The 16,387-nt window shown below is 58.5% G+C and overlaps 1 protein-coding gene and 1 long non-coding RNA gene across 2 annotated transcripts in view; one reads left to right on the plus strand and one right to left on the minus strand.

The window, feature by feature from the left end:
• Positions 1-4,153, minus strand: part of LOC131812594 (uncharacterized) — a 30,878-nt gene extending 26,725 nt beyond the window's left edge. Inside the window, exon 1 of the mRNA XM_059142357.1 lies at positions 3,831-4,153. The gene's annotated coding sequence lies outside the window, so the exon portion shown is untranslated. The remainder of the gene's footprint in view (positions 1-3,830) is intronic.
• A 141-nt stretch (positions 4,154-4,294) lies between these two features.
• On the plus strand, positions 4,295-10,604 carry LOC131822742 (uncharacterized). The gene is made up of 3 exons (XR_009350301.1): positions 4,295-4,716; positions 5,138-5,297; positions 9,856-10,604. It is a non-coding gene; the product is annotated as an uncharacterized LOC131822742 (long non-coding RNA).
• Positions 10,605-16,387: the final 5,783 nt, after the last annotated feature.

Here is a 16,387-nt window from a genome sequence, read left to right on the forward strand (position 1 = left end):
ATTCCAGAAGTGGGGTGTGACCGCTGCGTCCCCGGCTTGCAGCGCATTCCCTCTTATTCTCTCCCCCAGCCTCTCGGGAAGCCGTAATCTTCTTGCAGCCCTACTGCCCTAATTCCATCTGCCCTCAGCAATGTTTGGGACTAGCTCAGAGTCACCCAGCAAAGCCCTGCAGCCCCCGGGAGCCTGACAACAGAGGCATCGCGGGAGCGACTCGGTGGCTGCGGAAAAGGAAGTCGAGCCGTGCCCGGACCCCTCCGGAACGAACAGACCATGTATAAAAGGCATCACAAGATGCCCAGTGCCCTTTTGTGGTACAAAATCAGACAGAACAAAACCAAGCCTGCATATTTCGGGAGCAAAGTCTACATGAAATGACCAGCTTGTCTTGGTTTCTCTAGATTTATCCCAGTTTTCACATCGAGAAAACAGAAACCCCTGGGTCCTGGGCAAACGGGGACAGTTGGTCCCTCTCCGAGAAAGCCGTGCATGTGTGGGTCGTCCCGTGGACAGCCCTGGGGGTGAGCACGTGCTGACACCGAGCGGGGGCTGGGGTTGATGAGCGGAGGGCGCGCTCGGGGGCTCCGGGGCCGAAGTCGGGGGTCCCACAGGCACAAAGGCAGTTACCAGCCAGTGTGAGGAGCAGGTGGGTTTCCCCCCAGCCTGGGGTGTTGGCGCTTCTGAGGCCGCCAGTGCGTGGGGTCGCGCCAGGTCAAGGACACCTTGGGGAGTCCCTTGAGCTCTACGTCACTGCGTTCCTGGACCCCATCTCCATCAACACAGCTGTCAGACGTCAGGTCTCCCATCCGAATCATGAAGCCTGACTCCCATGCGGGGCTCGATCCCACAGCCTGGAGATCAGCCCTGAGCCGAAACCAGGGCTCGGACGCTCAGCCGACAGAGCCACCCAGCGTCCCTGCGGTGAGTTTTTAGCCGTTACATAGTATTTCATATTCCTCCGTAGGCTGAATGTTCACTTGAGCCAAGGGGTACGTTTGAGTAACAGCAGACGGTTGACACGCTGCCCCATGAGAAGGATGCCCCGTTTATCTGGAAGACTTCATGTGCTGTGCACACTGGGACCAAAGCCGAACTTAAGGGAGACCCAGGCGAGGCTCAGCCCCACCACGCGCCCCTCCCAGCACGCATCCTCTCCCCTAAGCAGAAGTTGGTCAATTATTAACGTGGCCCGAAGTGTCATCGGCTTTTCCCCCTGGGATGCTTGAGGTCCGGGATAGCCCAGAGAACCTCACACTCACAATTAAAATGATGTGTTTGGGGCCCCCGGGCGGCTCAGTCCGTTAACGACTGTCTTCGGCTCAGGTCGTGATCCCAGGGTCGGGGGATTGAGCCCCGCATCGGGCTCCCTGCTCCGAGGGGCGTCTGCTTCTCCCGCTGCTTCTGCCCCTCCCCACCGCTCATGCTCTCCTGCTCTCTCAAATAAATGAATAAAAATTTGGAAGAATTTTGAAATGACATATTTATCTGCAGGAGCTGTACATGTCAGCCCACAGCCTCCTGGGGAGGGCGGCATCAGGGAACGCTTCTGGGTCACTCTCACCCACCCAGGATCCCAGGTCCTGCACCCCCGAGCCCAACAACCCAACCTGGGGTGGGGCACACCTTCGGCACCCTAGATGTTACCCTTCGTTTCTTCGTGCCCCGCCGCCCGATTTCCTGTGTGCCCTGGGTGTCCCCTGGTGGCCGCTCGCCAGACCACAGTTCTCACGGATCGGCTCTCACATCCAAGATCCAGAAGGCTAAGTTTCACCTTCTGTCCGTTCTGAAGCCAAGTTCATATCTTCACCCTTTCGATTTAGCCCCAAAACAACACGTAGTCACTTGACAAATATTCTTGTTTTTATTTATTTTTATTTTTTCCCCAAACACCACCTCGTTTTATTAAGATAGAAGCTTGTTCAAATACATGTGTGGACACCTAAGGAACGTTCGGTACACCTAACGGTAAGAAAGAACACTTTATAGACATGGTCTTCCAACGAACATCTGCTTTAGGAAGATAGAAACATTTTCTTTCTTTTTTTAAAATTTAGTTAGCCAACATTAGTACATCATTAGCTTTTTTAAAAATATTTTATTTACTTATTTGACAGAGATCACAAGTAGGCAGAGAGGCAGGCAGGGAGAGAGGAGGAAGCAGGCTCCCCGCTGAGCAGAGAGCCCCATGTGGGGCTCGGTCCCAGGACCCTGGGATCATGACCTGAGTCGAAGGCAGAGGCTTTAACCCACTGAGCCACTCAGGCGCCCCCATGATTAGTTTTTGATGTAATATTCAATGGTTCATTAGTTGCGTGTAACACCCAGTGCTCATTGCATCACATACGAGTATTTTAAAATTTGTTTTAAGTACTGTGGTAAAGGGAGAGGCAGTTTTAATCCGGCTGTGCTACAGTTCCTGGTCCTGAGGGAGTCCAAGGACGTGGTTTCCATCCTGCAGACACCATGAGGCCGTGTGGTGCAGGGGTCGACCACGGGGCCAGATCTGGCTCCACTCTGTTCCAGTAAATAAGGTCTTACTGGGACACGGCCATGCCTGCTTGTTGCCATACTGGCTGTGGTCGCTTTCTCACTAGGACTGCAGAGTTGGGTGGTTGACAGAGACAGACACTGTGGATCTCCAGCTGTTCTTTGCAGAAAAAGTTCGCCTGCCCCTGGCCGGGAGGTCGACAGCGACACTTGTGAGGGTGATCTGTGGTCAGCCTGGAAGGAAGCTCCCTAGGTTGGTGTCACTGCCCACCAAGCCATGCCTTCCAAAAGCTGCTGCAGACCTACTGCATGCTGGACATGACTTCTGCCCAGAGGAAATTCCCAGGGTTTTCAAATCGGGAGAGATTTTGTGCTTTCAGTTTGAATGAGAGCCATGCCGGTTACCAGCATTTTCCACCCAAAGCAGCTCCTTGCTCCCTGTTTCAGGGCATCGACCCCCGTCCAGACCGAAGTTCCTCCCAGCACAGACGCCCCCTCTCTGCGGGTCCTGCGTCCATCGCCACAGGTGTGTCCGAGGGTGTAGGAGGTGGGACTCGTCTTCTCCCCAGCGTGTCGACAGGGAGGTGTTAATTCCGGCCTGGCCAGTGCCCATAGGACGGGAGACGGAAGCCCGGATTGGCCAAATCTGTCCCATCCAGGGCTTAAACCCCAAGGGATCACTCGCCTTCAGAGGGCCACCCAGGCCGAGGCCCTGAGTCCCTGGAGCAAATGCAAATGCTTGTGAATTTCAAATGTGTCCTTGGGAGCAGATTGCAACACAGTTTCATTTTCCAGGGGCCCCTGCAGTGCGAGTGGAGCCGCGTCTGTGCCTGAAACTTCGTATCTGCTAGGGGTTGTTGGTCCTGCTAGTCTTGGTGACGGAAGCCCAGGTCACTTTCCCACGTGTCCTGCCAAGAGCCCCGGACTCCAGTGCCCCCATGGCATGTGCGTGTGCACAGACCCACAGAACTCTCCAGTCCCGGATGACTTTAGAGTGAACGGGGCTGCAGAAGGACACAAGTCATGTGGTTCAATCCCCAGAAGTTTTTTTTGGACTTTTGTGTTTTTTTTAAGCAGACTCCACACCCAACGTGGAGCCCAGTGTGGGGGCTTGAACTCACAACCCAGAGCTCAAGACCCGAGCTGAGATCACGAGTTGGATGCTTTACCGACGGAGCCACCCAGGAGCCCCAAGAAGCTTTCTTAAAAGCTGGAGGAGGAAGGCGGCAAGAGGCATCAGGAGGAGACACGAAGCCGTTACTTTTCAAATGAGAGAAACAAAACGCCCGACGCGCAGGTAGCTCAGGATTCTCTAACCCCCTGGGAGCAGCTGTCCTTCCTCTTACCTTTGCGTTCCCTGGGAAGAGGTGTGGCATCTGTGGGCCCGAGTCTCGTGGGGTTTCGTGTTTCTTCAGCAACCATGGGTGGCACTCAGGGACATTTTCCTCTCCCTATTTAAAAACGAAGGTGGGTCCCAGAGACCCCAATTAAGCCGTGAAGGCACCGCGGCCGCAGCAGAGCTGGTCAAACGAAGAGCTGCGTGAAAGCCAGTGCCCTGCTCCCTGCCGCCTCCCTGCCCCTTTCACTGGGGAACACGTATTCCGCCCCATCGGGCTCCCCGGGCACCCCCTGGGTCACACCGTTAACAAACACACAAGTGCCCCTCGGGGAAGTCACAGACCTGCCTGCCCTCTTAGCCGAGGCGCCGGTGTCAGGGAAGCTTGCCCCTTGCTTCCCGGCCGTCACAATGCACCACAATGCCACTGTGCTGTAATACACTGCCCCTGAGCCCTGCCCCCGGACAGCCGTCCCCCGGCCTGTCGCGGCCCCACGCGCCATCTCCGGCTGTTATGTTCACCTTCCTACTTGCCCTGCGGCCTCTCCTGTAGCTCTGCAGCTGCTGCCCTCCTGCCGCAGAACGGCAGGGACCCCAGGACCCAGTCTGGCCCCTAGTGGCCTTCGCCTGGGATGGAGAACCCGGGGAGCTGGAAGGAGATCCTGACTGCTGGGCAGAGCTGCCCTTGGCCCCGGGCAGGGGAAGGTGACACTCTGGAGGAAGGCCCAGTGCCCTGACCTGGACAAGCCAGGGACAGAAGAGGCTGTAGGCCAGCTTTACGGCACCCTGATGGAAAGGACTGTGCAGCCCACGTGCAGACGGGTGCTGGCATGGCCCAGCATGGAGATCACGGCGGCGGGGCTGAGCGAATGAGGTGGCCGGGACTCCTGGGCTCTGTACGTACCTAGAGGCGTGATGACCTTGCTTCTGCCGGTCGGCACTCAGACACAGAGTCCGCAGTGGGGGTGGGCAGCTTAACAGCCTTGCTTCTGTGTGTTAAGGACCCACTGCCATGTCCATAAACACCCCAGATTGGCCCCCTGGAAGCCGACTCCCATCTCCGGGGCCCAGAACCCAATGGGAAAAATCCCCCTTCCCTTCTGATTTGTGGCTCCAAGCGCTGGGGGCTTGGAAACAGAATTCCACGCACAGGAAGAGATAAGAGGTGATACACGGGAGCCTGGGGCGAGCCTGGGGGGACCTGGGTGGGGCCTGGGGGCGAGCCTGTGGGGAGTGAGAGCTCACAGCTGGCAGTGACGCACGGGGTTCTGGCGCGGGGGAGGCGTGGCTCCCAACCCCGCTCTCACCTCTCGCCAGGGCCCGGAGCAGAACTCAGACTCAGAGCGGCGAGTCCTCCCACGGGAGGGGCAGGAACTCGGAGCATCAGGCGTTCCTCCTGTGCTTGGGGTGAGGACCGCGTGAGTCACCGCACAGAAAGGACTTGCGGGAGGGCCTGCCCGGCGTGTGGCCATTCACGGTAAGTGGTGCTCACTGTTGGCGCCCTCCTGTCCGTCTGCACGGGGGCCCCGTCCCGCGGCTGGCTCCCTCTGCCCACAGAGCGGCTGTGGCCTCTGCCCCCTGCCCAGCCCTTTTCAGGGGATCTCAGGGCACAGCTGGCCCCTCCGCTGCTGGCCCGTGAGGAGGTGACCATGGCTTTCCCCCTTTTCTTCATGAAAAGATGTCACATGCAGACAGTAAAGCGCATTTGCTTTAAGGGTGACGAGAGCAAGTTCCAGGCGTGCCCACGCCCGCGCAGTCGGATCGAGACGCAGAGCGCTCCCAGTGCCCGGAAGGGGCTGCGCCGTCCCCTTCCACATCGAGAGCCCTGATGCCCAGCCCGGGAGGTTACTGCTCCTCCGTCACCAGTGCAGCCAGTCCAGCCTGTCCTTGGCGTTCATGCTGGTGTGCATCTTACTGCAGCGACCCGGCGCTGGCTTCCTGCGCGGTGCCCGTCGTCACCTCTAGGTGGCGAGTGGGGGTGCGGCTTCCCTCCGCTGCTGTGCTCTCTCTGGGGCCAGCGGTGCTTCGGCTCATCCCTTCCATGGTGACAGACCCCCGGGTTGTGTCCAATTTTATTTTTCCTGTTCATGAACGGTGCCGCTGTGAATGCTCCTGCTGCATTTTTGGGGACCGTGAACGTTTTGTCCCCGGGAGAGCCATCTGGAGCAGGAGCACACAGAGGGCTCCCAGGGCACATGTAGGCTTGGCTCTGAGAAATGCTGATGGACACTTTCCCCAGGGACCAAATCACCGGCACCCCATCCCCCGGGACGACGTGCTACTGCTCCAGTGGCTCTGTCCCTCTGCACGTTCTGTCCCTCGGCACTGGAATCCTTGCTCCTGGGGGAGGTGACCTGGCTCCCAGGGGCTCTATTTTTGTTTTCCTGGCGACTAATGATATTGGGCACATTCTTGTAGGTCCGCTGGTCACACTGTTCAAGTCCCCCTGGCCAGCTATTTTCTCGATGGTCTGAGAGTCCCCGGGCTCTCATCACAGATGTCCCCTCCCTCCACGGGACTGGCTTTGCTCTTACGGTTCCCGGTGTAGGAAGAAATTCTTAGTGTAGCTGAAGTGCGGTTTCTTGCCTCTGTGCTGGGAGCTTCCTTCGTCCTATTTAAGAAATCTTTGCCTGACCAGGATTATTCTGTTACATTTTTTAAAAGTTTTGGTTTTCATCTTACATCTCAAGTTTTCGTATGGTGGGAGTGTGAGTCAGGATTCATTTTTCCCCGTTTGGGTTTTCATATGACCCAAAAGCTTAGATGTATTACTTTATCTACTTAAAATTTTTTTATTGAAAAAACCCCTTCCCCTTTCAATCACCTCAACACCTTACAGTCGGCCTGGACACAATAAACCCCTTTTTGTTTAGATTTCTTTCTCTCAGAAATATTTTCTATTTTTCAGTATATAGAAGGTCTTTTATGTTCTCAAATCAGATTTTATCCTAAGTGTTTTGTGATTTTAGATGCTTTAGTAATTGTGTATCAAAAATCTTTATTTCCTCTGTTTTTTGGCTAGTATCGGAATACAATAGGTTTTTACCTATGGACCTGGTAAACTGCGATTTTGCTCAAGTTCTCATAGCTGTTTTTGCAGATTCCGTTGGATTTTCTGCACACAAGGTTGTGTCGCGGGCGCCCCAAGATCACCCTCAGGTTCCAGGACTCCCCGGGAGGACTCAGGGCAATTGGACTCTTACAGTCAACACGTGCGAATCAAAATCAGCGAAAGAAGAAACACACGGAGTGTAGGGGAGACCAGGGGAGACCAGATCTGAGCTTCCTCCTGGAGGAGCACCCTGACCCTGCGAGCACCGGGTCACGGCCACACCCGTGGGGGGGCTGCCACCCAGGGAAGCTCACGGGGGACACTGTGTCCTGCGTTTTTGCTTGACCTGTACGTGCCAGAGTCCCAGACTTCTGCAAGGGAACGGGTTCAGCAAAACCCATATCTAATTGTACCAAAGTTTAGGGGTGGCCCCTCTTGCCAGAGCGCCGGGAGCCCTGCGGGAAGCGGAGTCCCAGGGGCCGGTCCTCTCCCACCATCCCTGCAGGAGGCTTTCTGGAGGGAGCCGCCCAGGTTGCCATGGCAACTCTCCCAACACGAGGATCCACGAGGATCTTGTGAATCCGGCTCCTTCACTTCACTTTTTCCGATCTGTATGTCCCTGCACTTATTTTTTCCTGCCGTATTCTACTCTCTGGGATCTCTAGTATGATGGTCAATAGAAGAAGGCTCTGACGCCATTCTGTCCTTGTCCTTGGCCTCACGGGGAAAGAATTCTGGAGCCCTGACGCGGGCCGTAGGTTCTCCCAGGTGTGTCTCATCTATTCCCCCGCTTGCTGGGAGTTTTTCTCATGAACCGGGGTCCCATTTTGTCTTATTGTTTCCCCTCTGCGTGTCGATACGATCGAATGCTTTTCCTTCTTCATTCTGTTAATGTGATGAATTACCCTGATTGGTTTTTGACTGTTCAACCCATTTTGCAGACCTGGAATGACCCCGGCTTGGTCACAATGCCTTAGCATCTGGGAGCATTTCTGGGTTTGGTTCCCAAACCTCGAGCAGAGGACACATTGTATCAGATGCAGAGGACACATTGTATCAGATGCAGAGGACACATTGTATCAGATGCAGAGGACACATTGTATCAGATTCTGGACTGTAATTTTCTTTGTTGCCTCTGCCTTGCCCTTGTCAAGTTTTTTTCCTGAGGGTTACAGCTCCCGAAGTGAGTTGTAGAGCCTTCTCTCCGCCCCTGCGGAGTATCATCCCTTTAAAAAGTTGGACAGAATTTGCCAATCAGCCCGCCTGGATCTGGTGTTTTCTTTGCCAGAATATGTTCAAGTTAAGAATCCAATTTCTTTAACAGACAGAGAAGCTAGTCAAATTTTTGGTGTCTTCTTGGGCCCCCTTTGGTAAATTATGTTTCTCAAAGAACATACAGTTTTTCCTGTGAGTCACCAGCACTTGGCCGTGAGCTGGGGCACCTGTGCGCCCTTTCTTTTGGGGACTTCTGTCCTCTCTGCTCCTCCTTGTGTCCAAAAACCACCGACTTATATATTGTCCAGGTTTTTCTTTTTTTTTTTTTTTTTCCATAATTTCAAGTCAACCAGAACTTAACTTTTGCTTTTCCTTTCCTGAGCGAATAAGAACGAGCGGAGAAGCAGAACATCCTTCTGGAAGCGAGGGGAGGCTCTGGGGCTCCCCGTGCCAGGAGTTCTGTGTCCTCCACACCTGCCCTCCTCAAAGGATGCCGGGACCAAGTGTGTGCAGCTCTAGCTGTAAACCACCACCCCTGGGGCCCTCCGTCCGCGTGCTCCTTTGTGCCCTACAAGCGCGGGGAGCTTCCTCCCCCGAGCTGCCGCCGGCTGCCAGGAGTCACTTGGCTTGATTTGGTGGGGGGGGGGGGGCGGCGAAGAATGGGGTGTTTCTGGCTCTCTGTCCTGATTCCTTGCCGTGTGGATTCTGGCCAACGATCCCGGAACTTTCCCCAGCCCGTGATTCAGTGCCAAGGACAGAATTGGCGTTTGACTGCCGTCAGCTCCCGGGGTCAGGCGTTCACTCCTCTCCTGGGGGACGGAGAGCGCGAGCAGACTCTCTCGAGGTCTGAGGTCAGGGCTGGGAGAGCCCTGGGCAAGTACATCCAAAGCTGTCCCTCGTTTGGAAAACAAGTCTTTCCTAGCCCAGAACTAAGCTCTGCTGGAGCCTGTATCCCTCTCGTAGGGAGAGGCCTGGCAGCCTCGGAGCATGAGGGCCAGGTGGTCCTGGAGTCACAGGCTTCTGACAGGAGGGTCGAGCCCTGAGCAGTCAGGGGCTTGTCCCTGCAGTGACTCTGACCCCATGTTTCCGCTCAGCCCGCTGGTCTGTGGAGGCCAGCATCTCTGCGCTCGGTGAGACCTGTGCGCCTGCTCTGGGGTCCTCCTGTGCCTCCGGTCACTCTCTGGGGCCCATCCTGTGAGACCCGCAAACGTACCACAGTGCCGCTGGCCTCACACGCCCTGAGCAGCCCCAAAGCGTGGAAGCCCAGTTAGCGCTGGTGACATGGGACATCTCCACAGCCAGAGCCACCAGGGCCTCGGACACCGGGCTTTGCCAGAGAGGACGCAGTCACGGAACGGCTGCTGGCAGCTCTGACTCTGGCCTTGCTGTCCGCGGTGCTCCCATGGGCCTCCCTCCCTTCAGACCTGGGCGTGGGAGGGAAGGGGAGAGACATCACAGCTGGGGGTCCCTGTCTCTTCCCTACCCTGCGTCACAGACACAACTGTGGGTTCGGCAGTGCTGCTGCAGAGCGGGAGTTGGGATGAAATCAACTGTTTTCCCCGAGTCTTGGAGGGAGGGCAGCAGGGCGATTTCAGGAGCCCCGTGCTATTGTTTCCCGGGGGGGTGTGGGGGAGGGGGATGCACTGAGATGCTGCGTCGGGGGCCACGACCCTCTGCGCCTCAGGGCACACAAGGATGCTGTGCGCGGGGGAGCCCAGGAAGGCTGACGGGACGGCGCCCCACCGTCACACGCGGCTGCGCGTTCCAGGTTGTGCGGCAGGAGGAGGAGCCTGAGGACAGCACAGGACAGCGCTCCCAGAGATCGCGGGAGGCTCCCGAGAAAGAATAGAGCAGTTAACCGGTGAGGGACGCCAGAGGCGCCTGTGCGAGGGAGCAAGGACAACGCAGGACGGAGCGTCTGGCAAGCCGCCACGTGTGTTTCCAAAAACCAGACCCGACCGCTACACCCGGACAAACCCAGAGCAGCCCCGGAGCCCACGCAGCAGAGGGGTGCGAGGTGGCTGGAGCTGGGGGGGCCATGCGCATGTTTCCAGTTTTTAAATTCGCTTTTTCTTTTGGGATATTTGCACATCCACGTACAGTTGTAAGAAATTATACAGAAGGACCCCATGCCCTCGAACCCGTTTCTCCCATGGAAACACCTTGCAAGCCAGGATTCGACATGGACACAGCCCACCAGTCCTGCCCAGATTCCTCCTGTGTGTGCATGTGTGTGTGTGACTCTGTGATTGTGTCTCAGGGCACGCTCACGCGTCCACCCTGCAGTCCAGTTACAGAACCCTCGTGCGCTCCTCCAACCCACGCCCCTTCCGGAGCCCCCACATGCACGCGCCACCCCAGAGAGGGCGAGGGTTCCAACACAGGGGTTTGGGGCAGACACAGGTGTTCGGCCCTTGGCACTAGAGTGGAAGGACCCGTTGGTCTACCCGTTCGCTATGGAAAGACCTCGGAGTTACTGCTGATGTTTGACCATTATGAATAAAGCTGTCGTCGGCACTTGTGTACAAGCTTCTGTGCGAATGTAAACTTTTATTTCTCTGGGATAAATGTCCAAGAGTGCACAGTGCCGAGCATACTGTCGATTTTATTTTACTTTATAGATTTTATTTATTCATTTGACAGACAGAGATCACACATAGGCAGAGAGGCAGGCAGAGAGAGGCGGGGACGCAGGCTTCCCGCTGAGCAGAGAGCCAGATGCGGGGCTCGATCCCAGGACCCTGAGATCATGACCTGAGCGGAAGGTAGAGGCTTAACCCACTGAGCCACCCAGTTGCCCCATACTGTCGATTTTAAAGCATTAATCATGGAAAAGAAAACAGGATGCCCTCACGTGTCCTGCCTGGAGGAGGGGCTCGGGCAGGGTGGGGTAGGGGCTGCAGCCCTGCCTCCCTTCCTCTGTGCCCAGCCTGCCTCCCCCACAGACTCTGCCACACACGTTATCCTGAGCAGTTCTTGCCCTGACTCAGGTTGGAGGATTTGCCGAGTTCCTGCTCATGCGGGCACCTCGCTGTGTCTTCCTCATCGAGTAGGCGGGGGGCGGCCCCAGTGTGCCCGTGAGTCACGGTGACCTCTCATGTTTACACTGTGCCCACCAGCTGCTTGTCCCCAGGCCGCTTCCTTCTCTTGGGCTCATGGAGCAACACGGGTCCGGAGCTACCTAGCCTGCAGGCCAGAGGGCAGAGGCCAGGCCGAGCTCCCAGCGGTGACAGATCTGGACCCCAAAGCAAAGGACTCGGCCCGGGGAGGCTGACGAGACTCGCATGCCTGCCCGTGGCAGAACGTGCCCCACTTCGCATGTGTCCTGGGCTTGCATCACGGATCGCCGCCTCGCATGCTGACGTGTAACCAGCCGGAGGTCGCGGGGACCTCCCAACTCCGCCTTCCAAGGGGAGGCCGCTGCCGTGTGGTGAGGCGCTCCCGCAGCACCCCCCGCTGCCCGTGTCGGGGGCACAGAGGCCTCTTGTGGACGCCCACGCCAGCTCTCCAGATGTGAGGAGAGCCCGGGGAGCAAAGGCTGCGGCCCTGGGGAGTGCAGTCCCTGCGGACGTGGTGACGGAAGCCCTAGCCGGCAGCCTCCGCCCTGCTGACGTTCAGCGATGGTGCGAGGTCATATTTCTCAGGGGCGTAAGCCAAGCGGTTTGGGAGGAACCTGTGCCCCAGTGGAAGCCGATCCAAACCCCCGCCCTTCTGGGGTGACTTTCTGCCCCACAGGTGGGCTGCCCTCTGCGCGTCGGAAAGCTTTCCGTCTGGCCCATCTCCCTTGTCACCACGCGGCCTTCCCGTCCCGGTGGCTTCAGGGTCCCCTGAGTGCCCACCAGACTGGGCTCCGGAGAGCGGAGGTTAAGCGCACAGATCTTGGCTCCCGGCGCCACAGCTGACGAGCCGGAACCTTGGTGTGTCCCACGGCTGATCCGCGCCTCCGTGTCCCCGCCCAGAGAGGAGCTGGTAAAGGCAGGCCCGATGGCTGGGATTGCGGTGAGGATCTGCGACACAGGTGACGTCCCTGCGACCGTGCCCCAGTCACGCCGGGAGCGCAGGAGTTGGCGACTGACGGGCGCAGCCCAGGTCCTGGGGCTGGGGATGGACCGGGGGCTGCGGCCTCCGAGTTTCACCCTCCCCCCGCTTGTGCTCGGGGGCTGCGTGGGCGGCAGGTGAACAGTGCGAGGTAGGCTGTGCCTGGCACGTCTGTTCCATGAAGAAATGGAAGGCAGGGAGCCCTGAGATGAACGTGCCAGAGAGGCCTTCCCTGGAGGGCCCTGGGTGTCTGGGCGGGGCTGCCGGCGGAGGGCACACAGGTCCGGGGCGGCGGACGACCCGCGAGGCCGCCGGGGCACCGCAGATGTCCATGCCAGCGACCTTGGCTTTTATTCTGAGGCGGTGACCTGATGGGACTCTGCTGTCACGGGAGGACTCTGACTGTTGTGCTAAGAACCCACCGGGTGCGGCTGGGGAGACCAGAGGCAGGCGGGCCTCGGGGGGCTGGCGCTGCGGCCGTGGGGCGTGGGGCAGGGTGCTCGGGCCCTGGACGGATGCAGTCTGCAGGCATAGCCCGTAGGACTTCCCTCCGACCGGGCGTGGATGGGAGAAGAGAGGCAGGGATGATTCTGGGTCCGGGTCCAGGGAGCTCGAGTCCGGACTTGCCACCCCCGGGGGGCAAATGACAGGCAGACAATAGGAGCTGCTGACACGTGGGGTCGGAGACGCCTTCCAGACTCCCCGATGAGAACAGAGGACGCATCTGGACATGAGGACAGGACTCAGGCCCAAGTGGTGTCAGTGGAGTTGCCAAGGTTTGGGAGAGAATTAAAAAACCTGGAGATGGGTGAGGCCACTTGGTTACCTGCTTGTCACCGAGAGCCCTTTGGAAGAAGCCCTGTTTATCCAGGGATTCAGACCAATCCAGGGGCAAACCTCCAACCTCACCCGCATTCTGGGGTGATGGGGAGCTGTCTGAGGCGTGCAGGGCTCCCTGTGGGCCACTGGGGACGGGCCAGATGGGGGACACCGAGTTTCTGGGAGCTGCAGCCAGCCACACCCTGCCCATCCCTATCTCTCCTGACCTGCTTCCAACAGATTCGTCCTGCAGACTAGCAAGGGAGATGCAGGAAGCCGACGAACCCAAGCCTGGGCCTCTGTCCCTCCCGGAGCCACTTTCTTCCTGGGCACGGCAGCACGGAAGCCAAGCCCCGTGGGCTGCCAGCTGCCATCTCCGGGGTGGAAACCAGCCCCTCTCCCCGAATTCCCTTTCCTCTCTGTCCGTGCCACATGCAGCATTCCTAATCTGTAATGCAACCCTGTCGAGGGCTTCCTGAAAACCGATCTTGATACAGATGCGGAGAGAACCACGATGAGACCCGTCCAGGGCCTCACCGACCCGGACACACGGCTCTCAGCAGCTTCGCATGCGGTTGCAGCGACGGCTTTCCAGCACGGGTCTCAGTGAAAACCTACTCATGAATCATACTTGTAAGCTCCAGGCTGGATGGGAGGGCGGCGGAGGAGGAAGTCTCGGAGCTTGCCTCCTCCCGTGAGGCACCAAGCCTGCAGCAGCTCCGCACGCGGGGCCGGTCTCTCCGGGAGAGGCCTGACCGCCAGCAGAACAGCTCGGCCACATCCAAAGAAATGCAGAAGAAGCCACTTCCAGGAGCATAGCGGGGGCACAGATGGGAGCTCTTAGCAACCAAACCTGCAGCACGGGGAGCCGCGGGCAGAGGGATGTCTCAGCATCGAGGTCCTCCCTCCAAGGGTTCAAGCCCCGCTCTGGGCACCCTCTGGGGATCTGCACGGGAATATGAGCCCCCAGAACGCCATAAGACCCCAGCCCCATAGTGCCAAGATCCTATGTCAGTCAGTCCAAGACCCTGCACAGAGACAGAGGACTGAAAGGACATCTATTTACTGACTCATTTTTGGACATGTGCCGGGGGCACAGGGATCCGGGGGAACTTGCTCTAGGAGCGGAAGTGTGGCCGTCAGCAGCTTCTCATCCGCCTTTCCCACGGCGGGTGCCGGCGGGTGCCCGCTGTGACCCTGTCTGTCTCCCTTGCCAGCACTGCTCGTCTTACCCCGGCGTTCCCCTGCAGACCCGTCCTGTCCAACCTGCCTGCTTCAGCAGACGCCCCTCCGAGGCAGTCTTGGCCCGTGGGACCCAGGTTCGGCTGAAATCCACCCACGGGACTAAAATGACAAGAGTACGGCACGGTGTCAGCTTTTACTCCCTGAATCACTAGAAACAGTGATTCTTGGATCTTCCTGGGTCCCCGCATTTCTCAGTAGCTGCCATGCGGGCTGGGGTGCTCAGCTTCGCGTCTGGGAACGTCTTTGTCATCTCACCTGCTAGAGACCGCGAGCCTCGGTCTGACGAGCACGCAGGAGACCTCTTCCTTAGACCTCTGTGCCTTCCTTTGGGGGATGGGGTTTAATTTCACAACAGGATTATTGCTTTAGGCGGGAGTAAAGGAGAGAAAGTGAGCAGACATGGCGGAGGGTGGGGTGTCTGAGTACAGGGACCCCTAAGATGGCCCCGTCCTGACCTGCAGAACCCGCAATGCCTCCTCACGGAGCACAAGGCGCAAGGGCAGCATGATTACATCAATGACCCCGAGGCCAGAGATCACGGATGGCCGCGTGCGGTGGGACACATGTGGCCGCAGGAGAGCAGGCAGGGGCTGGAGGGATCGGGCCAGGATCCTAGGGACACCGGGAGCACCAGATGGAGGAAGAGCCAGGACCCCTCCCCGCCCCCCAACAGCGTCCCTGGGGAGCACGGCACTGCTGACTGACGCCTCGAGTCTCCTAAGACTCATTTCGAATTCTTCACTCTGGAACCGTGAGAAACAAACCAGTGTTGTTGTCGACCCCACAGCATGTGGCCACTGGGGACAGCAGGACTGCAAGGGAGCACCCCTGGCTTTGAATGTGGCCTCTACCTCTCGCTGGTTGTGTCACGGGGGATGAGTTGCTTAAACCCTGATCCTGTTTCTTGGCAGGATCAGCCTCTGGAAACGGCCAGCAGCTGACCAACCCTCAGGGGGCAGAGCGAGTGCTGACAGGTCTGCGGTCTCCGGCTGAAGATCCGAAACGGAGATTCCTAGAACAACGGCGGAGCCAATAGGGTTGGCTCCGGGAGAGCGGCTCTTGTCTTCCAAGGCTCTGTGGGGAGGGGGCTCTGCCCCGCCTCAGCTCCCACTGGACAAGAGCCCCTCTGAACATGGTCACGAGTTCCTGCAGCGGCCCTGTCCTGGGGGCTCTGGACACCAGGGTGGCCCGAGGGACACAAGGAGTCTTGTCTAGAGTGGCACCACCTCCCTGCGCGACGCCGGCCGCGAGCCTTCACCATCTCTGCTCTCCCGGCCCCTGGGGCCCGGTCCAGGCCACCTGGCTCTGGGGGTCCAGACGGCCCCTCTCCCAAGGAGGAGGCAGAAGGCCGGCTGTGTTCCCTGAGGCCCAGGGTCTATGGCTTCACCCTTCCCTGAGCATTTCCTGGACTCTGTAACCAGCACCTGACAGAGGTCCCCATGTCCGATCTCACTGCGCACAGTGGGGCACCTGGGCTTACCCTGGCCTGCTCAGAGCTTGGCCTCTTCTGCATCCAGTGGGGGCAAGCCTGGCCTCGCATTTACACAGGGATCAACCCGCAGCCCAGCTGACACACACACACAGCACTGAGCTCCTGGACGGAGACAGGCCCAAGGTCTGCACCTGGAACTCTCCTACAGATTCAGCCTGAGAAGCCCTCTCAGAGCAAGGCAGGGAAATCATCACCGCCCTTACTATCTAAATGGGAAAGCCAAGGCACAGAGCGGGCGCGTCCCCTGATCCAGGTCACGCTGTTGTCCGAGGGCGGAGTCTCACAACCAGCATGTCCGGCCTCACTGAAATGAGTTCTCTGCCTGCTTGAGAGAAGGCGGGGTCCACCCCTCGCAGGGCCCACCAGGACAGTGGTTCCCCAGGCAGGCCGGTGTTCACATCGGTCACGTGACTTGTGCCTGGGACCCCATCAGCCTGGGGGCTGGAATGAATGGGCAGAGGCAGCGGCAGCGTGGGAGACCACCCTGCAAGCCGGCCTGGGGGGTCCGTGCTCTCATCCCCTGTGCCGTTCAGGAGGTCACCTGCCTGTTCAGCCAGTGCCTACTGGAAGCAGGGGAGACCCTGCCCGGCACCGCCCTGTTCCCTCCTTTCCAGTTTCTCCAGGCGGAAGGCAAGGCAGGCACCTGCGGTCCGGCATCTCGGATCACTGCTGTGTGCAGGCAGCCAGGCTGGGATTTCTTCCTCGG

This window comes from Mustela lutreola, chromosome 1 (genome assembly GCF_030435805.1).
Source record: "Mustela lutreola isolate mMusLut2 chromosome 1, mMusLut2.pri, whole genome shotgun sequence".
Lineage (NCBI taxonomy): Eukaryota > Metazoa > Chordata > Mammalia > Carnivora > Mustelidae > Mustela > Mustela lutreola.